The sequence below is a fragment of the Mastacembelus armatus genome, chromosome 1, assembly GCF_900324485.2.
Source record: "Mastacembelus armatus chromosome 1, fMasArm1.2, whole genome shotgun sequence".
NCBI classification, from domain to species: Eukaryota; Metazoa; Chordata; class Actinopteri; order Synbranchiformes; family Mastacembelidae; genus Mastacembelus; species Mastacembelus armatus.
This window is the reverse complement of record NC_046633.1, coordinates 10820212-10839636: the sequence shown is the minus strand read 5'-3', so window position 1 is coordinate 10839636 and position 19425 is coordinate 10820212. Positions and strand designations below refer to the sequence as shown.

Here is a 19425-nt window from a genome sequence, read left to right as displayed (position 1 = left end):
AAGGCATCTGAATGTAAAAGCATATGCATAAGTAATAAATATTTACATTAATAATGAATATTTACTTGGATTTAAAATTATTTTAATATAATTTAGTACTTTTTAGGAATTCCTAGCAAATTGTTTAAAACTATAAATTGATACGATATTTAATAGAATGTATTTGAAGGAGTGTTGCTTCAGGGTGTAGCCCACCTATCACACAGTGGCAGCTGGAGTGGGATGTGGTGTAAAAGATGGATGAATAAATAGGCTGATTGTCAAATCAGACTAGATGTTTCCTATAACAGGTCATTCTAATCTAAGCTACCAACAGTTAGTCAGACTCAATAGTTTGACCGTGATTTATTGTTTAGTTTAAAAAGAAGGTCGAAAGTTGTCACTAACCAGTTTGGACCAGTGGTTGTGATTTTTTTTTTTTTTTTTTTTGTCATGCAATCAAACTATACAGCAGATTGTGGGATATTACATCAGCCCAATTAGACATTTTTAACAACTTTCATTTTCTTTCGATGAAGGATTCACATTTTCCACTTTATCCACATATGCATGGTTTTTGAATGTCACTTCACGCTTCCTGATGGAAATGTCATAATATTTTAAATCTATCAAAGTTTTGACTATGTTGTATGTATGCTCAGCATGTTATCTCATCACTCCTCCACACAGATGGCACAAGCTGAGAGTTGGACGATAGCAGATGGGAATGAAACCCCTGATCAAAACTGGTTCTGTGGGATGTTTCTTCAGCTTGTGGAAGTTTCTTTCCCCCTCCACAGTCACTATTTGCTTGGTCATGAGGGATTTGATGGATTTCTATGTAAAGTGCCTGAGATGATTATTTTGTGATTTGGCTTTATACAAATAAATTGAATTAAATTGAAATGAATTAAACTGAATTAGCTGGCTGTACGGATAGAGTGATGGCGTTACCGTTCTACATGTTTCAGGCAACCAGCTAGAAAAATCTTTATGATTCCCAAGTCTCACTGAACCCTGGTTAGAGAACCACAGGTATGGACTTGCCTCCTCGTTGCGTTTGTGTGACTGTGTAAACTGCTTCATGATTCCTCTGTGGTTAATTAACACACCAGCATTAACAGCAAGATAAAACATGCGGACAATGAAGATGTCTCTTCATTGCTGAACCTTCAGCCTGACAGCCAAAAATCTAATAATTCATAACTTGGGTTGATTGTGTTGATTGTGACACTCCAGCAGATGGACTTGGCTGATTATGCCTGGTGAGAATTGGGCACTGAAGGGGAAACAAAATGTTCTGACACTCTGGATTCGAGCAGCAGGAGCTTAATATGGGGATGTCAGTTGACTTGTCAGGACCAGTCAGCCTTTTCAGAGCAAAATGTCTTAAAAGTAAATATGAATAATGATCCCTGGTAGAGTAACTTCAGTGACACTGACCTTTCATCCACTGTAGCACAAGCATCAGGATGAAATCTTCCCCTTTACTAACACAAAAACAAAATGTACTTCTTCATCTTGTACAGAGTTACAATAAACCTGTGTTTCTTAATTATGAAACTTCATTCAGTTTAGAATAAAGTCTGGTTTTTAGGTCTAGATTTAGATTTAGGTGTTCATGCTAAACTAAGCTAAACTAATTGCTTCAGGGCTGCAGCTTCCTGTTAACAGATTGGAAATTAAATAAGAATGTACAGTTGCCTAAGAATCTTTATGTTTTGGTTGCCCTAACTGTCTTTCCTCTAGTGCCACTCTCTGCTGAAAATTTTCACTGTCTGCAAAGCAGGAAAAAAAACAAACATTTTTTTGCAATATATATTAAGATATGAAAACGTATCACACACATATTACAATGGTGGTGCTGGAATGATCTATGTGCAGCCCTACAATAAATTAGAGCTCTTCTGAATGTAATGATGCCATCGCCTTTATACTGGACAGTCTTAGGACAAGCTTGGTTTTTACAGATCTCCAAGAAGGCAGCAAGTACAGTGAAAATAAACCCTATGTGGTCCAGTCCAACCCTCTAGTGGTATCTGAAGCCTCCAGGGGCTAACAGCAACACTTCAGATGCTTTGTCTAGCTAAAAAGCAAATCTCCTCCATATAGTTTTGCAATATCTTCAGATTATTTAAATCATTTGACTTATGTAACTAGGTGATTGGTTCAGTAGTGATCCGTCATTTTACACAGTCATATCCGTCACCTTTAGCTGGACATCCATCACTTTTAACACTACACACAGGGGCTGTGCAAATGCTGACAACGTGAACAGTGTGTGTGTGCATATTTGTGTATAAGTGAGAGTGGGAGAGCGAGACAACGGCTGCCCTTATCGGTACTTAACACCCAGTAATTTGCCTCACGTTAACCATCCGTCTTGTCAGACACGTTCACAGTCTGCAGTGTCACCTTGAACAGAAGTCGCCTGAGAGCTGCTGAATGAGGGCTGTTTCTGAAGCACCCGCATTACTGCAGAATCTGATGTAGAGAGTTTTAGAGACTGAATGTAACAGCGTGATGAGATTAGGGATTTAGGAACAAGAGCGATATTTAAGAACAGGCTTCCCTCCACAGGCTCAGCACAGGTTATTGGTTGTATTTCAGGCACTGAATGTTGTATGTTTGATCTTCACATCGTGTCTTTGCTGTGATTTCTAAACTTAATACCTGGATTGGCTTTAAATGGACACAGAGATGTTCTTGGATAGACTAAGGCATTAAATGGAGACAGTGATCTGAAATTCTCTTTCATCCTATACACCTTTTTTGTGTTTGTGAGGATCTTTTTTTTTTAGAAACTGAAGAGGTGAAACAGGGTTTTTTTTTTTTTTCCTTTTTTTGTCCAATTTGATGCCTGATTCATCATGACAGAACCAAGAGGGTAGTTATAACTATGCTTCAGTTTGAAGATTTGAAGGTCATCCTGTTAGGTGTTTTTAATCATCTAAAAATGTGACGAGTGACTGGTTATGAATGCCTTGGCACTCCACGTCATTTTGGCAGCAGGTCTTCCCAATGTTATCTGCTGACACACTGTCGGACTTGCCTCTTTTTCTGTAATTTTTGTGGGTGGAAAAACTAGTCTTCCCTAAAGTTATTGATTTTACAGTTACTCATATCAGATTGCATTTTAGATTTTCTGTCATACAGCTGAATGAGATTCGACATGCTAATAAGAAAATAATACAGCTGCAAATCCTCTTCTGCCTACATAACATTTCAAAATTTAATCTTTGCCTCTCATCTGCATCTTAGGAGAAAACAATCCGTCTCACCTCTGCCAGCATTTTACCCTTGCAGGTACTGTAGCATAGATCTGCTCAGTGTTGGTCTGTTGGTTGATTATTCTGCTGTGAATTTTTTATTTTTTTTTTCCTGGAGATTTTGTTGTCCAGATAACAAATATGCAAATAGAGGATGGTGCCCAGAGACATTGGTTATTCCCTGACTTTTTTTGATATTTGTGGTTCAGAATGAAATGTAGCTATTGAAGGGATTGTCATGGATTTGGTATCATGGCTCAGACATTAGAATTCACTAATGTGTGGTACATGGGTAGTTTAGTGCTTATGATATCAAGAGAAGCATGGAGAGAATCCAGAGCTGGCACTGCAGAAACAGAGTGGTAGAAAAAGCAAATGGCATTGCAGGTTGACACCACAAAGAATGCAAAAAAAAAAAAAAAAAACCCTACATATTTAAGCAGCCTGCTTATTGGGATGACGAGGAGGGTAGAAAAACAGGACCATCAGAAAGGAGTGATCAGGAAAGTGATCATTACATTAATCAATCTTGAAATTTTCAGTTTGTGTATACACAAATATGGCAAAAAAAAAAGCTCAGTAACTTAGGTTCTTTGTTTTATATATTTGTATAACACAAACTGCATACAAAATAGCAGGCTGTTAACTACTGTGTAAAATGTATTAATGGATTCTATAAATGAAAAAACAGCAGTGGCTCCCATTTCCTAATTTTGCCCTGATTAAACAAATGGCTAGTGTCAGTTGTGGTCATAACTTTATTCTACTATCCCAAATGTCCCAAAGAAATCTGTTATTGCAGGGTTAATTATATTACTGGACCTTTTGTATTATGTTTAGAGCCATAGAGCTAATGTTTATGTTCTTAAACAGCATATTATCTTGGTTGAAGCAATTTTGAAATGATAAGCACTACTTGGAAAATGACAAACAAATATAAGAAAAGACATATAGGGGAGAAATTGTAGGACATGGGGTATAAACATTGAGCATGTTTTTCCATTAAAAACATGGGGGGGGGCATGGTGATTTAGTGCTGTGTCAGCAGTAAGGGACCTTCTGGCTCTCCAGAGATTACACTGCTGTGAAGCTTTATGAGTTTTTATGGAGAAATTACAATTTTTCACAAAGAGATTATCATTATGAGCCCACCGTTAAAGGTGTTGAAGGTTCCCTGACTTATCCTCCTCATAGCTCTAATCTGCCTGTCTACATCACAGTGCTTTATTCATTTGTGCTCTGAATACAGTGTGTCCTTCACCCTTTCTCTTCCCTCTACAAAATTCTTAGCCCCATTTGCTGCTCTATCTCAGACTTTCAAGATTTTTAGCATCAGCCATGTCTGTTCTTAAGAGTGTGTGTGTGTGTGTGTGTATATGTGTGTGGGAATGTTGGGAAAGGCAGTACTTTGCGCACACACACACACACACACACACACTCTAAATTGGGCTAAAGTGGGCTAAAGTGGGGTGAATTCACGTGAAGCTAAGAGCCATCAGGGTGCTGCGTCTCTTTTGTAGCCGCTAATTTCACCTTCTCCCTACCTCTCTCCCCTGCTATAACCTATTCTGGTAAGAAAATGCCACGTCAATAAAAGCTTTAACAAAAATCAATGTGCTCCAATTGCACCTTTTTTTGAAGCATGCCTCTATTGAACAAATGAGTGGCTCTGCTCTTGTCCACAAGGTGGTTTGTGAGTAAAAAAAAAAAAAAAAGTTTTCTAAAGCAGAATCTCTGTGGTTTTGCTGTCTGTACAATGAAAAAAAAAAAAAACACAACCTTTATGAGGCTTTTGAAATCTTGTTTATGTTGCCATGACCTGAAATGAACACTTTATACTTTAAAGTGCTTTACTGCAACTTGGACCATCAGCTTTTATTGCCTTGAAAGGGAAAGTAGGCTTGCAGGCAGGGTTGCAATAAAAATGTATCATAAAAACAATAAAAACACAATAAAAACACATTAACATAAAAGCTCAATAAAATGCGTGATAAATAGACACATATACCCACGTCGTTTGGTAAGCCAGAAGTCAATCTCTCATTTAATCAGTTAGTCCAAAACTCTTTATTGGCCCAGATATCTAGAGGGATATCTGGATATCATTTCATGTTGGAGATAAAACAGAAATACAACCCCTTATTTTAAACACAGCAAAGTCCAGACCATCCAGTGCTGTATTTAGTGTATCTGTTTTTAATTCATAGGTTAAAGCATTATGATGTTCCACCTATTTTTAACCACTTATCACATGATCATACTCTGATGAAATGGCCTAAATTGCCAATTTAGATTTATTTTGTTTTATTTTGCCTTAATCGATCACAGAGAAGTGACGTGTCCATCCTGCCAGTGTCATTTCCAGTTAACGCCAGCTGAGGTGGTGGCTGCTTGGAGCAGTTTTTGACAGCAACGTCACAAATAACCTTTATTTGAAGAGTTATTTCAACAACCTGTACAACTGGATCGATCTCATATCTTCTGCATTATTTTTCTACTTTCATGAATGTAGTTAGGTAGCAGGGGTGCTCCAGGCCTGGGCCGAGGCAACAACAGGGGGCAGTGACATGCTTGGTTGAAATTGTGCTCAGGAACTGTTATGTGTCAGTCCCTGCCTCTAGTTTCCTGCCATTTCTCTATTGTCATCTCTCCAATAAAGACATAAAAAGTTGCTAGAATATGACATCCAAGCTTTTAATCGCTACTGCTGAGCCCTGATGATCAATTGTTACATAAACTGATGAATTTTTTAAAAAAAGGCACAACACCCCAAATGTAAATTGAATTGCTAAACATGTCTCAGAGGCAGGTGGCAATATAGAGGTATGAAACCAGACCCCTGAGTCAGTGTCATTAGCTGACACAGAGCATAAAATGCAGTTGGAAGCTTTTAAATGGCCCTGTGAGTTGAGATTATATGGTCTGGTAAAGTTTAGGTTTGCACTAATTCAGAGAAATGGTGGTGACTGTTAAGTCTGTATAATTGACTGGGTGGAATAAAAGTGTTTTATGATGTATTACCATATGACTGCCATGTAACTTCTAAATTATATTTTGTATTATGCAGAGCAAGGTGAGGAATATATTTGCAATGAGAGCTGCTGATTAGAGAGTTATTTCCCATATATTGTAAGAGCTTCCCAAAAGATAAACACAGTCTTTCTCTGCCTTGTTCATGAAGTGTTTAATTGGTCTAGAGCTGCCCATCCTTGTCATGTTGTGTAGCACAGCTTGTACAATGAAAATAACATGAGTCTTTTATTTTACTTCATAAAAGAAAGCAAGCACAAACATTAGACACTCACATACACAGTTTCTCATATAAAGCAAATTATTGTATTACAGAGCAAACAGGACTGACTGGTGGACTTGATTTTTCAGTGACAATTTTGGAAAAATGTAGCTTTGTGCTTCAGAGAAAAGAGCTATACCCTAAATTAGTAAAAGCAGATTAAGCCAGTATTGTTAACTGTAATACTTTTGCTCATGGATAATTATGATCAGACAGCACTGAGAACATTCAAGCCTTTGCAGTTTGATTTAACATTTTATCTGCCATGTCCAGGCCGTCCTCCGACCCACACGTCCTAAATGCTTTCCTCTGTCATCAGATGCTCTCACTCATTCTCTCAGTAAACCAGATGCATGCTAAAAAGTCCCTTGTGCAAAAACATAAAACATCGAGGGCCAGTTATGAGTTGATAAACTGCAGTGTCAGCGTCCCCTAAGTGGCCCCCCCATTCCCCCCAGTAATTATCCCACCTACTGCTGATTAATGTTCAGTCACTCTGTCCGACAAGGCCTCCTGCCTGTTCCTCCTCTCCTTTGCATCATTAACACACCCTCCGTCCACTCATTCTTATTATTAATCTGCCTCATCCTGCCCAGTTCCTTTTTATCTCGCAATTAACCAAGAACTTAATTTTGGATGTTTGGAGGCAGACGCAGCAGTCACCATCCTAGGGTTTTAATTGAACTTTACCTAGCAGAAGAATTAAGAAACTACCCCTAAGTAACTTTTTAAGGACAAATTCAGTTCCCCATTATTGACAGCTTTTTGTCTATAGGTCATACTATTTTTGCACTTTGGGAAATGCAGACAAAACATTTATACCACTGTAATATACCTCATTTTTACTTTTCTTTAGGTTGATCTTAGTGGACAGTCCTCTGCTACATGTCTGCTGTTGTTTCTACTTTGAACAGTTAAGTCAGTCAGAATGTCCGAAACACTCTCCATGCAATAGCCCTGTTGCACTAAACATTCACCATACTGTACCTACAAATGATATAACATTCACTTTACATACACATCCTGTCACAACTTGCACATATCATCATTATTTTGAAATATACATTTAGACACACTATGTGTATTGTATATAGAAATTCGGTACATGTACTGCATGTAACCCTCCAATAAAACAAACCTGTAACGTTCCTCATTGTTCCACCAGTCCTTGCACTCTGCACCCTTGCACTCAGGTTTGTTATGCTGATCTAAATCTGTCCATCACCTAAAAATGATCTTGGAATTGAGTATACAGACACTAAGATCAGTAGGTAAAAAAATATGTATATTATGTATATTAACTGTATGTGTACACATTAGGCTACATGGCCAAAAAACCTGCTTCTAATGTTTGTCTTTCTTCCTCCATTTGATGCGTCTATCTCCTCATCTGTAAACTCTGATTTACATAGTTATGGTCAGTGAAATGACTCATATTTGTCCTTGCTGTTTCATGCAAAGATTGTAACAAAAAAAAATACCTCGTCTCACTGGCTGCTAATTAGCATGCACGTGTGCTACCTCAACATCAACCCCGCAGCTTCACATATGTAAACAAACCAGTGTGTGCAGATAAACAGGCAGCAGGCTTTGTTAGCCGGCAAGTTGCCCATAAGTAGATCTCTATGCTAACCCAGGAGGCTAGTTTCAATGTTTATTTTCGGTCCTCAGTGTTTGAAATAAATTATATTAAAGTGAAATATATTTGGACAGCTTATGGAAGCTAACATCTCAATATAGAGAATTTTGCTGGACTTTTCCAAATACATATATATTTTTTTGCCATTTAATTTATTGTTTGCTTGCCATCTGTGATGCTGAAAGTCTCTACCCAAGACACCTCATGCTCTTTTCTTTTCTTTTCTTTTATTTATGAACAGCAAAAACAAAGCACTGAGACATCACTACCAAGCACGCACGTTGTTTGAGGTATTGATTCAGAATTGATCAGTGTTGACATTATTTTAAGACTGTGACAGTGGGCTGTGATTGCTTTGAAAAAGGGTTGACATTCTGGTAAACTGCTAGCATTGCACTACGTCTTTAACAACAATTGTAATATTTATTGATCAGCTTTTATTTCTTTCTACGGTTTAATTTCTCCCTCTGTCCATTCCGGTTGTCCTTCCTCTGTGACTATGTTGGCTCATAGGTTTCTGGATCAATGACTGTTGGGGGGGTAAGGTGACCTTCCTCAGACTGACTAATCTGAGAGCCTGCTGTATAGCGTGCTGCCTCATCCAAAGACTAAAAATGCTTCTCAGGCACTATGGCTTATTTCACACGATGCAGGAGCAGTGAGGTCCAGAGAACACTGTACAATCTCTGTATGAGCCCGTGCACTGATGTGGGTCTTACTATATTATATGTTGATTGCAGATGGCTTGTCTAATTGGAGAAAAACTGGTGTCCTCGGTTGTTTTCACTACAACCACATTTAGCACTAATTGGTATCTGTCTCCATTGAGGCAAAAATAAATAAATAAAATGTTAGGTTAAGGTTTGAGCTGAGCTATGTATTCAATATGGTTAAAGACAGTACAAGCTTCCAGGGAAAAAAATAAATAGAAAAGCCCAAAATAGCATCTCCCTGCTTGAGAAAGACATTCAGGATTCTAAAATTACAGTGGCCCTGAAATCAATGGAACCTAAAGCTACACTAATTAACATCTTTTTATTAACACCGGACCAGTGTGAAATGTAAAAGGCGTCTCTGGTAGTGATGAATTTTGCAGTTCCTCTCAGCACTACGGACATTTGTAACATCTTTCAGTTAATTGTTATGGTTTCAACTTTAAGTTTACTTTATTTATGTGTACATTAAGGGGTTATGGCGTAGCTCTGGAGTATAAGACACACCACATCTGACCTCAGACATTTAACTACATGGCAGGCCTGTGGTTGCAGCAGTATCTTTATTCATAAAAAATTTTTATCTGACCATCAGGAGTCTTCCTAAATGGCACTAAAAACAGAGAGTTATTCACAAAGCTAGTAAGAGCAACTTTTAGTAAGGAATAAAGTGACCTCCTAAATTAAGATAAAATAAGAACCTTTGCTCAATGACACCACAGGGATTTGACAGGTGTCTGTCCTGTGTCAGTGAACATTAAGAGACATCCACCAAAACAAATCATTATACATTTATGTGCTAATTCTACAAATAGCATTCATTTTATTGGAAAATTTAGTGAGTTGTGAAATCACCTTTTTTAATGTACTCATTGCAGTTGATGATTATTTAATGTGCACTTAATGAAGTGTTGAACAAACTGAGGTCTGAAAAGCATTTTTGCTTTGCTGAACAATTCTACAAAAAAGGGCTGAGGCTGCAAATTTGTGTCCAGGTAGATGGAGCTGTGAAAACCATCAACAAGGTTTTATGGCTTACTCTTAAGATTAAGACTTTAGTTGAATTCATTATTTTTTACTGTGTTCATTTATTTATTTAGTTTGTATTTATTAATTTATTTGTAGTTAATGCTCCCCAGGTCAGCCAGTCAGGAGCTACTTTTAGCCATCAGGTTTTGGAGAATATGGCTCCAGGATCATCAGAACTGTGACTGGCTGGTTTCTCCTACAAGTTTCAGAGAGAGATTGTATATAGTAAAGACAAAGCCTTAGTAATCTGCTGCTTTTCAAGGTCATCGCCACTGCAAACTGTCTGCTCACTGCGATCACCACTCTGTCACACTGAAGGAATGAGCGTAAACAGAGCAATTGCAACACAGCAGTTTCCTGATGAATAATGAGACAAGGCAAGAAATAATGTTATAAGTTATGGATGTACTGTCAGCTCTAAGTACAATGAGTACCCCAGCACCACTCTCAAAAATAATTATGCAAACTGATGACATACAATACAATGTGTCTAGGATTCCAAATGTTTCAATCTCACCAAACATTTCATTATAAATAACAACATACACCATTTGTACTTACAGTATATTGCAACTCTCCCTTTAATGCCTTGCATTAGTCATAAGTCTGTCACTGCTGTCATCAATTTTGGTTTTGCAGCACCAGACAGCTGTTTTCAGCAATAAAAATAAAATAATAAAAAAACACAACTCTAAAAACCCTCTGAACACAAAGACACACCAAATTTGTCAGTAGCTGATGAACATAATGGAGAATGTGCATTTGAAGAAACAGATTTTTCCTTCAGGTGTTGCATTGTTTCTGCTGTTTGTGTAAATGTGTGTGATGAACTTGCCAACCAACGCAGGAACATGCAACGTGTGACACCTAATGAGGATTTAATAAGGTGATGAAATTTCACTGTTGTGTTCTGCTGCCCAAATTATGCAGTTTTGAGGTGGAGTGCATTAGGCCTTCTCAGCCAACAGCTAAAACATTTTCCTCACCCAGACATTCGGCACAATGCAAAATGTCTATCATCCAAATCAAGCCAGCCGTCATTCTATATATAAATATTACACCATATTCATAGAATGTAGTTATGATCTCATGACTCAAACACTGTTTTGCTATATTCATTTCTACTCTAATTGATACCTTTTATTTTTAGTTGGGTTTTTTTTTTGGTTTTGTTTTGTTTTGTTTTTTTTGTTGTTTTTTTTTGGACATTTGACAGTGAGCTTTTAGGCCAGTGTATCACCTCAAATAATTCATCACAGTATCGAGGGACTGTCAGTACCAACATAGTAGCCTCTCTCTCTCACTACTTGTGACACTCTTGCTCTCATTTCTATGGGAGCAAAGGACTGTGATTGGCTTATAGCTGCAGGGCAGAGTAAATTATTAAGACCTGCTCTTTATTTGGCTGTAAATGCTCTCTCCCTCTCTCTCTCTTTCTTTACATGTCTCTCTGTCTCCTGTTTTCTGCTTCCTCTCCTCCTTCCACACTCAATTTAGGAAGAGAGTGAACAAGAAAAGAGAAAAGAAGGCACTGCAGCAAGGGGAGGGGGGCACAAAAAGAGGAAATAACACAGAAACAAATGTGGCTTGTCATGATGGACAGAAATGGAGAAAGAATGGCAGTAGGGAAATGGTGGAAAAGAGCTATGAGATATTAGAAAGAGAGGGAGGGAGGGAGCTGATGATTTGCACAGCAAGCACTATGCTATCCTCCACCTGCCACCTGCCACACTGAAACCTGAGTGCATCGTGCGAGCACACACACTTTATGCCAAACACAAACTATTTGCTGGTGCTGTATGTGTATGTGCTTGCACGCTACAGCAAAGAGGGACCAGTTGAGTTTTGCTGTCATAAGAAGGTTGTTAAACTGCCAGATGGGTGAGGCCACAGAGAAAGGAAGTGGGAGAGAGCGAGGAGAGACAGTTTCCAATAGAGGAAGCGATAGAAAGAAAAAGAGTTGTTTTCATTTCCATCAATAATTCAGATATGTATTATCTCCTGTTGTGTGCAGCTGCAAACCTCATGGCTCAGCGATTCTAACAACGGAAAACAACCCGATATATACGTGTGCACACACCAACACACCCACAGACAACAGGATTAGTGATCAGTTGTGTCACTTTGCACAGAGACTTATAATTTGTGGAAGTAATGGATTCTTTATATGAGAAAATTCTGACTACAGAGAAGTAGTGGGTTAATGTAAGCTGTTCATTTGTCTTTCAAATATTTCACCATGTATACCAGCATCTACTCTACAATGCTGTTCCATCTTTTTTGCTGAAGCCAGTTATTGTATTCTGTTTTTTCCTGTGTGTGATCTTTAGAGCTGCTCTACTAAATGTTTTTATATTAACAATGGATCAAATGACTTTGTGTTATATGATCTGTGTCTCTTGTTGCTTTTATTTATGCATCCCAATATCACAAATCAGAAGATTACCTCAGGGTCAGTCTGAACAAAATCCTTCATCTTTAGACCCTTGATTTGGGTAATAAAAAAAAAAAAAACACACTCCCAAGAAGGAGAGGGTGAAATGTATCAGACTTTATGAGATGACCTGAAACACAACTCCATGTAAATGGCAAGCAAATATCAATAAATGCAGCTACTTGAGAGTATATTGGCTAAAAAAAGATTGTGAGGTGATAATGTGGCAAAAATAAAATAAAAAAACTAAAGAAACCAAATCAATGAATGTAACAAAGGTAGATCTTAAACATGTCAAATAAATTACGTAAATATTCTTGATCATATTTAAAAAAGAACAAAGTGTTTCCAAAGAACATTATAATATATTATATAATGGAAATTAAAGTAAGTAAAACAATTAGAAAAAGTTAAAGCAAATGCAGTATGTAAGATTATCTTAATCAGGTAACACAAGAGGAATAGCAACAAAACAGTCTGTAAGGACCTTACAGTAAAAAGAGTAAATCTAGGAATAACAATGGCAGTATAAATTGGTGTAAATCTCTGCCCTAATTTCAAACAAATAAAGCTATCTTTAAATCAATGCATTATTTCACTTGTAACTGATTAGTAGAGGCCATTACTGAAAAGATAACATCTCTCTTCTTGGTACTTTACCAGTGTTACATCTTGCATGGGCTGTAATTGCAATAAAAACGTGTATTGTTCAGCAATAAAATATCCTAATTCACTGTTGTGCAATACTTCATATTTCAGGGATGAGCAAGGATCATGTTTTCATTGTGCATGGATATTATAAGATGGATGTAGGCTGCTGCTGGAGGGCATACTGTGATTTTTCAGGGGTCATTTAATCTCATAACATCTGCTCATAAACTTGTTTGTCCTGCAGCAGCAGGATTTAATGTCAGCGTTGAACAGGTACACACACCAAGGCCAAATGTCAGGCCCTGACAAATCAATGGTTGCCTCTGCTCACAAAAGATGGATATGTGGGTGTGTGTTTGGGCAAGAGCTGATATAACAAGGTTTTTGATTAGATTGGATGAGAGCCAGAAACCATTGCTTTCCAGCTACTGCTCCCATCGTCATCACCATCATCCTCCTCCTCCTCCTCAAGTGTTACTGATGCACAGTTCAACAAATGCGGTTAAATTTGGTATTTTGCATTCTTGGCCCCTGCCTTTTTTCTCTATCAATCCTCCCGGGCAATTAGAGGAACCAGAGCTGGCAAGCCAGAACAAAGCCATTATGTTTGTGTGTGCGTGCGTGCGCGTGTGCGTGTGTGTGTGTGTGTGTGGGTTCCCAGGTGTACTACTTAAAGGCAAAAACGGAGAAACTATTTTCTCTTCCCAAGCAACAGGCATGGATCAAAGTAATTGGACAGTATGCTTCACACTTGGGCAGTCCAAAGCCCTGTGAGCACATGAATATGTGTGATTCTGTGTGTTTGTATTCTTTGCATCTCAAAGCTATTGGCAAAATACTTCTAGCACACATCCATTTAACTACATACACACACACACACACACATATACACACTTAATAACATCTTTTTCGCTTTACATTTTTGTTGAATAAAACATGGCAGTAAAAGTGTGTCAAAGTCTTGCTCAGTGCAGGAAGAACAGGATGGAAGGTTTTTGCTGTAAGATCAGATTGTGTGTGTGTGTGTGTGTGTGTGTGTGTCTCTCATGTTGTCTGAACAACATGAGACACACAAGGCATAGATGTAATTGTGGCTGGTTTGGGTGTGTTGATCCTTGCTGCCTGCACTCTCATCACACGGATCACAGACTTGCTTTCTCCGTGTCTCTCCCTTTTTCTTTGTCTTATCTTTCTCCCACTCATTACAATCTAGTGTATCTGCTCTCATAACTGTCTACCAGTTGCACACCCAAGACACACACAATTAATGCTGGCCTTTTTAAAGCATTAGATACATGTGTTGAAGGAGGGAGGAAAGAAAATAGATGAGAGAACAAGGGTAATGGATGGGAGAAAAGTGGAGGAGGAAATGGACAGCGGAGGTTACTACATGAGGTGATCAGAAGAAGGCTAGAAAAGGAAACATTATAGAAATGGGCGAGCCGGTCCAGTGATCAGCAGGCTGAGGCATTGTTCACTCTGATTGTTGCAAGATTGAATCCCCATCATAAACTTTACTGGATGTTTTTTCTCCTATAACATACACGTGATGTGGGGAAAAAAAGAGAAGGTGGGGGAGGAGCACCAGAGTGAGAAATCTAAATTTGCAAATGGACTAATGTTGAATTTCTTTCATTCTTTTATCTATCCTATTAGTTACTTCTTGGGAAACTGGGACAACATTATCCATCTGGAGCTTAACCACACACTCCTTGAATGCAGATAGGACCCAGTACACCAAGGCCTACTGTATATACACATACACACACACAGACCACAGAGAATTTCCATCCTTGATCTGTGTGGTTCTGCTATTGACTGATGTGATGGAGGATAAGAGGGAAATTACCATCTGAAGGTGGTCTGCATTTCATTGAGATTACACACACACACACACACACGCACGCACGCACACATATTTATACACCTACACTTCTGAGGACACTCACTGACATGATGCATTCCCTAGCCCTTAACCCTAACCTTGAATCCTGCTAATTTTACACACCAGAATCAGTTTGCAGGTCTTGGGGAGTACTACTAAAAGCTGTGTGAATAATTTTGTGGCTCCAGTGGGATCTGTGCAATGTCTGATACAGTAAATTGCCTCAAATAATTTACTTTTAACTTTACACTTAATTTAGTGGAAAAAAAACTGGGGCTGTGGAGAAAAAAGCAAGTTTATCTATGTAGCCCATCCAACACCTAAGCTATATTTAATTTTTACCTCAGCTTTATAACAAGTCTTAACTCTAAAACTCTTTTAAAGATCTATCCCAAAATGACAACTGGTCAAAATGCAGTCACATTGCATAAATATTCTTACTTCCAAGGTTTAAAACTTCAGTTGACCACAGAGTTATTTACCCTTATTAGTCTTACAACGGGGAAATTGCATTACCCATCCAACGTGCACACACACAGCAGTGAACACACACCCGGCAGCCATTGCTGCAGCGCCCGGGGAGCAGTTGGGGTTCGGTGCCTTGCTCAAGGGTCTCACCTCAGTCATGGTAGGTGAAGGTGGAGAGAGCGCTGGCTATTCATTCCTGAGACTCGAACCAACTTTCGGGTTACAAGCCCGACTCTCTATCCATTAGGCCACGACTGCCCCCAAAGCACAAGAGTTCACAATTAAACACTCAGTTAAAGAAAGCTCGACCTTTGGTCTTCTTGCCAGTGTTAAATTAATATAATCTTCAATAATTTGGAATATTTTGTCTCCAGTTCAACTTCATTACAATCACACACACAAACACAGGCTTCCTCCTTCATGTGTTGGGAGGAGCTGGCATGTCAATGTGAAGAGGTAATTATTTGCTTGGCCAGTCTGAGCCTGCTCTCAGTCTCAAGGACAGACTCGCCTGCAGCTACAGTACCAACCAGCACTCTGATTACACAACGGAAACAGGCAGCAAGTGAGTGTGTGTGAGTGTGTGTGAGTGTGTGTGAGTGTTTGTCTGTGTTTGATCTAGGGGTTGTTACTTGAATAAAAGAGTGCCCTTGTATTTTTATATATATGCATGCACAACGTACAGTAGGTGTATAGTTTATATTATTCAGTGTGTGTAGTTGTACAGTATGTGTGTGGGCATATGTGGGTGTTACACAAGTAACACAATACACAAGTCATGATGTATGTATGCCTGTGAGCCTGCATAGAACAATGACTCCTGCAGCATCATTCCTGCAGGTCTCCACCTCAGGGAATCATTGCCACAGTCCCACTATTACACACACACACACACACACACACACACACACACACACACACACACACACACACACACGTTCCCTTGTGCACCGCAGCATAATAGCAAGGATGGGGAGCAGGAAATTGAGGTTGGGAAGGAGACTGGGGAGAATAGCAGAGAGTGTGGGTTGGACGGAAAGGGGGAAAGAGGAGGTTTTTGAAGCTGAGCACAGTGTTAGAAGGAAAAAGAAGACAGAGATCAGGACAGGGAGAGGAAAAGAGCGATTGGAAGAAAGCCGTTGCAGGATGAACATCAGTCAGAAGAGATGAGCTGATCATCACAGCCAGGCCAGACAGATAATGTTTCACTTTCTGGCCCCATAAAATCTTTTACAACAGCTCTCCCCAGATGACTGCTACCTGTTTTTATTTGCCCTGTATTTGTATTTGTGTGTGCGTGTGCACTTGAATACTTAGAGAATACAAAGTGTGCATAAATGAGACTGCATGCTGTATTTGCTTGTGTGTATATGTGTTCATGCATGTGTGAATGCACATAAACAAGATGATAACAAAGTGCGAAGTGTGTGTAAATGACATTTCATGAGGTGTCATTTTCTTGGGTGTGTGCCTGTGTTTATGTGTGTGCATCCAAAGTGCTGTACAGTCATAAAGTGGTTCCAAAAAGTTTTGAGTGATATCCTTGGACTACCACAGCCAGGAGACCAATAACAGCAGGCGGCTCAAGAAGTCGCCTGCCAAGTGACCAGTGATTGGATCCAACCAAAGGAGTCTAGAGCCCTTCATTCCTCAGCTTCATTCCCCCACAGAGCCCCACTCCCCCAGTAACAGGATGGCTTTTCCTAGTGAGTGTTGCAGAAATGCATTAGTTTTCTTTCTGGGTCTTTAGTTTTGTTAGAGCTGTGTGCAGCACTCTATAGGAGGAAGGACTTTTCAGGGTGGAAATTTAAAAGGCAGGATTATGGGGTTATCCAGAGAACCCTTTTATTAAAGGGCTTTTAGATTCATGAGCCCATGTAACATCTATTCCCTTTCCACATAATCCAAGGATACTGTAGTTGTATGTAGCATGTGTCAAACATATGTCACATACATATTTCCCACATAAACCAACCTGTATACAGTACATATACCAGTCGTTACAATAAAAATACATCTGATAACAAATCTCTCAACAATTTAGCGAAAATAAAAATGTGGTTTCAGAAGCGAACACAAGCTATTTAGCGAGAACAAGTTCCTTAGTTTTAAACAATAAGAGCGCTCTTCCATTTTAGTCTAATATCTTGACCGCCAACAAGTGCCTGCCTGAGGACCTCAGACTGCATACAGGCTGATACAGCCAGTAATTCAGAGATATAGTCTGGGGCCATGCCACAAGGTGCTTTAAAAGTAATGAGTAAAATCGATTCTGTAATAAAATGATGGCCAATGTAAAGACAATGGATGGGGGGGGTAACATGAATTCTTTTCTTAGTGTTTGTTAGTAGACAGTGATTTAAATTGAGGACATAAGGCAAACAGAAAGTGGGGAACACTTATTTACGTAATTAGCCCAGATGCAAAACATCTATGCTTTCTATAGATAAGGTCACCCTCAAGGGATGCAAAGAAAGGAGACATGCAAACAGAACAGCTGCAATGATGTTATGAAAAGCATATCAGATACAGTCATACTTCATAATACCATCAGGCAGTATATTACCACCAGCATGTTTTTCATTTTAATTGAGTTTAATGGGAAAAAAAACTAATTTGGTTTACCATGAAATCTTGTTCTTGAGTCCTTTGCTTACTCCCTTGTTTCTTTGCCTTAATGAATCTGCTGCTTGTTTTCATGCCTCCTTGCAGTGTATATGTGTGTGTGTGTGTGTGTGTGTGTGTGTATGTATATGTGTATGTGTATGTGTGTGTGTGTATGCATTGACTTTGTTGTATTGATCAGATAGAGCAGCAGGGTGGTCCTGCACTTAGTCGTCAGTACATTTTGAAGCTGAAGAAAAACCCAGTTTCTCAGAATCTGGCAAACAAAAGCAGTAAAACCTAAATCAGCTGTATTCATCTGCTCCGTTCAGTCGTTTATTCATGGAAAAAATTACTCTCTGGGCCTGACTGCTGGTCTACAGAGCCAATTTATGAGTAACACATCTCCCGTCTGTGTAATTCACAAACTGACCTCGGCTGTTTGACTTATTGATTTTCGCTAGAGTGGGGCTCCTAAAGCATCCCTCTCCTCCTGTTGGTGGGCCTCCATCCAGAATACACTATGTTCCGGCTCTGGGGCTCCAGCACATCCTGTGGTCATCTTGGGGTTACTGCAGAAGGTCTACTGTGGGTTTGCTGAGTTCCCCAGTCATCTGGATAAGATGGTTCCCACAGGACCGGCTCTTGCTGATGATTGCTGCCTATGAATAGCTACTGCATTGCAGATAGAGGAAACAGGACATGTAGATGTGAAAGAAGTGTAGTAATGTGGGGAAGACCAATGGTTTGTGAAGATAAAGAGGAATAAAATAGTGGAAAGGAGAATGAGTAGGTGGTGTAAGAGTGTATACAAGGGTGCGAGGGGCACAGCTGAAATTTTATTTTCAAGGACACTCAGGTCCCTCACTGTGGTGATTCTAAAAACAAATGTGCAGTCTCCTTGTTCCAGCCAGGCAGGTAAACAAAGTGTGATTGTTTGGAGGCAATAAAACAGAGACTTAGGGAAAGAAATGCTGGGAAGAGAGACTGAACAAGAACAGCCTACAAGGTGGAAATGAAGATGAAAAAGCGGACGTGTTCATCACCTCATTACAATTTCAGACTCACTGTTGGACATGTAATGATTGCTGCAGCCTTACAACCCTCAGTGTTCACTCATGTTAGCACAAATGACACACAGACACACACAAGTGTTTTTAATCTTTTAGGATGTCATTGTATTGCATTGATCATTCATTAGAGGTTTTACACTGAAATCATCTGCTTCATGCCTAACACAACTATAACTACAGACCTAATTATTTTAATGGTTTACTTTGTAATTTATGTCTGAAAAATAATTAAATTTTAAATGAATTAATTTAAAGTTGTATCTTCAAATGTTTGGTTTTGTCAGAGCAGCAACCTAAAACCCAAGTTGAAAATGAAAAAAAACAGCAAATTCTCACATTAGAGAAGCTGAAACCATAGAGAGATCAGTGTGTTTACTTGAAAAGTAGTT

General features: G+C 39.0%; 1 protein-coding gene across 2 annotated transcripts in view; it reads left to right on the top strand.

Moving 5' to 3' along the window:
* klhl5 (kelch-like family member 5) overlaps positions 1 to 19425 on the top strand; it is a 52744-nt gene that overhangs the window by 8957 nt on the left and 24362 nt on the right. The gene's annotated exons all lie outside the window — the stretch shown is intronic.